Below are 6,000 nucleotides of genomic sequence, written 5' to 3' on the forward strand. Positions count from 1 at the left end.
TAGCACAGGGAAATACCCTAAAAATTCCAGAGAAAAAGAAGAAAATAGGTCACATGTAGAGGATTTGAAATCAGAGTGCTATCAGACTACTCAGTAGTAATAATGGAATCTGGAAAACAATGAAGCAATGCTTTTAAAACCATGAGTGAAAATTATTTGTAAACTAAAATTTTTTACCCAGCTGTGTTAGAGTTCTCCAGAGAAACAGAATCAATAGGAGGAGATTATTATATGAACTGGCTTACATAGTTATGGAGTTTGAGAAGTCCTACAATGTACCATCCACAAGCTGACCAACCAGGAAAGCCAGAATGAGTCCAAAGGCCTGAGAACCACAAAGACACTGGTATAAGTCTCTGAATTTAAAGGCCCAAGAACCAGGATCTTTGATGTCCAAGTGTAGGAGAAGATGGTGTCCCAGCTCAAGAAGAGAAAGAGGACAGTCACCCTTCCTTTGCTTTTTTGTTTTATTTGGGCCTGCCCTCATTGGTGAGGAAGGATCTTCTTTCCTCAGTCTATTGTACATGAGCTAATCTCTACTGGAAAGACCCTCACAGACACACTTAGAAATAATGTTTCACTAGCTACCTGGGCATTCCTTAGCCCAGTCAAGTTGACACATAAAAGTAATCATCATACCAGCCAATCTAGCAATCAAATACAGAGGTAGAATGAATTTAGTTTCAGATATTTATGGACCCCACTTACTAAAATGTGCCACCAAAATAAGGAAGGAAAATTTTTAAAAGAAGATCATACAAAGTCAAGGAAATAAAGGATCCAACATGGAATAGAGTTAAAGGGAACCTCCAAGGTGGTCATAAAGGGAAATCCTATGATGAGTATAAAGGGAAATGACCGAATTATAATGTGGAGTCTTTCTGGAGGCCAGTGTGGGGTCCTTCTGGAGGCAAGTCCAGAATTTTCCAGAAGAAATGTATCAAAGATAAAAATGAAACTTGATGTGCTGGTATTCAAAGGAATTTAAGTTTTGGTAGAGGCAACAAATTAATGGTAAGTACACAGAAAATTAAGGAAATAAAAAAAGTGATCTAACTAATAACACTAGGATAATAAAAACTGTATGAGAAAGAAAAAGCAATCATGGTCAGCTCTGTGGTTTAGCCAGTGACTGATGTTTACACAAAATAATACAAACCCTGACTACTGATTTGACCAAACATTGTTATGCAAATAAACTGGAAGGCTGGAGAGCAGAAGAAGTGTGGGGCAGGTTTGAAGAAGGGGTGGAGTATAAAAACTTCCAAAGTGGAGATATCAAGAAAGAGCAACATACATGTTGTTTAACAAGGAGATAAGTATGGAAAGAAACATCTCAAACAATTTGGAAGTGTTTGCCTGAGGGGAGGAGGAATTCAGTAGGAGGGGGAGTAGGGGACCTGGGAAGGGGACTGCTGTTTTCAATAGAAGCTTTTAATATTGTTTGACTTTTTAAACTCGAGCTCATTCTTTAATAGAAATACAGATAACATTTTTTGAAAACTCCATTACTATAAAAACAGCATAGCCTGCCAGCCAAGCTAGAACAAAGCAAGTCATACCCAGTGCCATGTGACAGTGCCTTCCTATAAGCACCTCACAGCGAAGAAATGCTACACGCTGTCAAGTCCCATTCCTAAAAGATGTGACCTGTTTTTCAACCCTGAGGAAATGGAGCCATTAAATACAAGTCAAATCCGGTTACAGTCAAAATCCAAGTGAAGTGCAGCCAAAATATTTGTAAGCCCCAGGTAATGGCCTAGTTACCCAGCATAATTTGTTGTAACAGCATTTTAGAAGACTAAAAACACTATAGTACTTACTTTCACTCTGTACTCCTATAACCTCCTACTGCCCTTATTACATCATTGATCACACTTTCTTGTACTTTCTTTTGGGGACTTTTAAAGCATGTGTTTTAAATGAACTGTCTTCAGGGGAACAAAGACCATAGCAGATTGATTATTTTGTTCCCTTGCCTAACACAGTGACTAATAACTGGGAGACATGCAGGCAGTGTTTAAACAAATGAAGGAAAGGGTAGGATTGAATGAATATGAGAAGAAATAATTAAAGCAGCAGCCAGGATTAATGCCATGTATGAAGACACAGGGTGACGAAGCCCCAAAAAGAGTGATCTATTCATAATGGCAAATGCTGCACAGCCTGACTAAAGCAAGAGTGACGGACTCATCCGCTACATCTGCTGTATGTATGACAGGCACTGTTCTAGGAGTAGCAGGTGGATTAGCAAGTTATCCTCACAATAATCCACGAGGCAGGTTATCGCTCTTCCCATTTTACAGAGAAGTAGGTAATTGGCCCCAAATCACATGGCAAGTGCTGGATGAGGTAGATATAAGACCCAGGTTACCTGGCTCCAGAGTCTATGCTCATAAGCACTTCACACTCAGGGCAAGAAGGAATGAAGCCCTTCCAGGTGAACGCCTAAGGGATGTGGCCCCAAGGAGTTGAACTGGCTGGGTACATTCAGCTGGTTTGGACTTGTTAAGAAAGCTCCAGGGGATAAGGGGTCTAGGGTTTTGAATGAGGGCTTGCAGGACAAAAACTACCTGGAGCCTTGGGGTTAGGAGCTAGGCTTCATCCCAGGGCCCTCAGCTGTCTGGGAGGAGGGCTACCTGTACCCTCCCAGGTGTTGAGCTGGGTAGGGGAGAAGCCAGCTGATGGGAGAGAATGCCCAGGCACCAGGGGGCATGGGCCAGAGGGCAGAGCTGTGAGGGCCTCCTAAGTAAAAACACTCCAACTCTCCAATGTCCAGACATCAGGGATGGAAGGCAGGAAGACAGAACAAGTGAAAATAGAAGCAGGTCCATGAAAGTTCCCGCAGAAAACTGACAGGACCCGAGGAAAATTTGGTTGGAGAAATAATAGGACAAGAAGCTGCAACTCACAGTTGAGGATCTCTTGGGTCCTTTCATGATGTCGGGCCCCCTGGCATCCCTCAATCTGGGATAGACTGATTACACAGCTGCACTTCTCACCTGCCTGTCCTGTGTCTCTTTGCAGCTCCGACCACCAAGCATGGGACAGAGCCCAGCCAAGATCAGCAGAGACACCTTCCTGACCTGCAGCTGACCTCAGATGGATGAGTGAACCCAGCCAGGACCACAGACCTCAGGCTTTTCTGTGGGCTCATGAGCAGAAACAATGATTGTTTTATCCTCTGGAGTTTTCAGGTGGTTTGTATGTGGCTATCATTGAGTGATATGGGAATCATGTGGGACACCAGGAAGGCAAGAGGTGTGGGACAACTCAGAGCTCTCTCTCTCCCTTCTCTTTGGGGGACAAGCTATGAGTCAGCTACTGAGCAGAAGCTATCAAATAAATAAGAAAAAGAAAAATAGCTACTGTTTAATGAGCACCTACTATGTGGAAGGCAAGCTTGTGGGGTGAGGACTGACAGTCACAGCTAGATGACACGTACACTCCCTTTCTGTTGTTCTAACAGAACCTTATTTGAGCTCTGTACCCAGCTTTGAAAGTGACATTTCCTAAGCCCCCTTGCAGTTGGGGGTGGCCATGTGATGAGCTGTAAGTGGGTAGGGCTCTGGGAAAGCTTTTTCACAGGGAGGCTGATCCAATTGGTACATGCCTTTTGTTATTTGCTGTACTCATTCCTGCTTCTTAGAAAGGCATTGGAATGACTGGAGCTGTTGCAGCCATTTTCTCACTATGAGGGAGAAGCCAAGAGAATTGCAGGGTTCTAGATGCAGATATCATTTAGGTTTTGAGCTGCACTACCAACTGCCTACCTGAGATATCATGTTGCATGAGAAAAAAAAATAACCCCCTGGATCATTCACACCATATTTTATCTGGGAGTTTTATTAAACAAATTCACCCTATTCCCAAATAATCCATAGAAGATTAAACATTCCATTTTATAGTTCAGAAAACCAAAGTTCAGAGATTAAGAACTTGGCCAGGGTCACTAGTGTGGTAGATTGTTATATTAAGTACACAGTGAGTTCCACCTCCCAGGATCCACACCCTTGTAGAACCTACCCCACCCCTCAATTAACTCTGGGCTTGACCATGTGACTTGCCTTTCACACCAGCAAATGTGATGCAAGCAGAGGTTCAATAAACACTTGTGCTTTGGGGCTTCCCTTTTTTCGGAACAGTCCCTCTACCATGTGAAGATACTTTGTCTAGCTTCCTTGAGGATGAGAGACCAGGTAGAAAAAGACCACATGGAGAGAGAGACCTACTGTACCAATTATTCCATTCATTCCTGTTGAGACTCCAGACATGCGAGTGAGGACATCTGGGACCAGCCAGCCCTCACGGCAGCCACATAAAGGACCCTGTGCAAGGACTAGCCCACTGAGCCCAATCCAAACTGTGGAGTGTTGAACAAATACATGGTTTTTATCTTAAATCCTAAGAATTGAGGTGGTTTGTTACACAGCAGCATATAACTGCTGTAGTTAGCTAATAAATGACAAAAACAGGATTTGAGTTTAGATCTGTTTGACACCAAAGGCCAACTTTTGAATGACTATGCACCGCCATGATACTCTTGTTTTCCTCGCATACATAGTTCTGCCTGGCCTAGAGGAAAAGGCACTGCTTCCAGGTATTGCACAGATTGTGTAAAGTCCCTATACCACGTTGGTGCTTTTCCATTCTCGGCTAAGTTCTGGACTCCATGTTGACAGAGTCCTTGTCAAAACACGAAAATAAAAATGGTGTGATGCTAACTGAAACTCTAGACCCAATCTTGCTCCCATCTCTACTTTCATGGGGATAAAAAAGTCTTCAACACATGAAATAATTCAAACTGGAATCACAGAGATGGAGCAATTCACAGAGAACACTTCATCCTAATAATGCCGTGTGGCTGTCCCTCCCACTCCTGGAGCCATCTACAATTTAAATGGGGGCTTTTTCAAAACATCCAGGGTGGCCCTTCATGACTGAGCTCCAAAATGCTTAGCAATCCTGGATTAACTCTCCTAATACCAAGACCTGCATCTCATTACAATCTCTGGTACCCAACACTCCCTTGAGAAGACCTCAAGAAATGTATTTGGCATTGAATACCTTTCCCAAAAGAAACGTCTCTGAAGACTTCCATTTACCCTCTGCATTCCGCCATGCTACTCAGGTTCAGCTGGGCACAAAGACCACATGAGCGGAGTGGGATTTACTAGAAGTAACTGGTACTAGCTTTGCTTACTTAGGGGCCCTCAGTTCACCCCAAGTCCCCTCCTCTTCCAGCAGGTTAAAACCAGATTCCTTACATGACATCCTCCCGGCAGTGGTCCGGTTTTGGGAGTCAGACAATGTCATTTTCACCACATCCTATTAATCAAAGAAAGTCACAAGGCCTGCCCAGTCTCAAGGGGGTGGGCAAATAGATCTTGAGCTGCAAAGAACTTACATTCCTATTTAATCAGCCCCACCATATCTGGGGTTACTTTTTCCTGTTGTGCATATTTGTGCTGAAGAGTGGAACTGGTTTCTATCAGAGGACTGCTTGGTCACCCACTCAGCTTTGGCCTGAAGCTAGTGATGAAGCCTGCAGGAGGTGCTGGGGTCGGCACAGACACACACAGTTTAGGGGCCGTGCAAAATCAAAATCATGCAGGTGAGCCAAGGGAAAGACCAGGGTGTAAGGCCTGTCCTGAGAATGCATCCATAGGTGAGACTCAGAGGAAAGCTGAGGATGCAGGGAGGGCAGGGGACAGGCTGGGCTGGGCAAGTATCTACCATGTGCCATGTCCTTGACATACATCCTCTCGTACAGTCCTTAGAGCAACCATTGTAATCGTAACAGCAAACCTTCACGTGGTGCTTACTGTGGGCCAAGCCCTGTGCTAATCGCTTTGCATATAGTAACTCAATTAATATTGGCAACAACACTGAGTCAGATACCAATGTTAATCCTATTTCACATACAAAAGAAGACTGAGGGCCCACGAGGTTAAATAACCAGCCCAAGTTCACACAATAGTAGGCGATGAAGTTAGGTTC

General features: G+C 43.9%; 1 long non-coding RNA gene across 1 annotated transcript in view; it reads left to right on the top strand.

Moving 5' to 3' along the window:
• The window catches only part of LOC130684136 (uncharacterized), a 60,193-nt gene extending 56,482 nt beyond the window's left edge, over nucleotides 1-3,711 (top strand). The window contains exon 4 of the long non-coding RNA XR_008998300.1: nucleotides 3,028-3,711. This is a non-coding gene — a long non-coding RNA (uncharacterized LOC130684136). The remainder of the gene's footprint in view (nucleotides 1-3,027) is intronic.
• Nucleotides 3,712-6,000: the final 2,289 nt, after the last annotated feature.

This window comes from Manis pentadactyla, chromosome 1 (assembly GCF_030020395.1).
Source record: "Manis pentadactyla isolate mManPen7 chromosome 1, mManPen7.hap1, whole genome shotgun sequence".
Taxonomy (NCBI): domain Eukaryota; kingdom Metazoa; phylum Chordata; class Mammalia; order Pholidota; family Manidae; genus Manis; species Manis pentadactyla.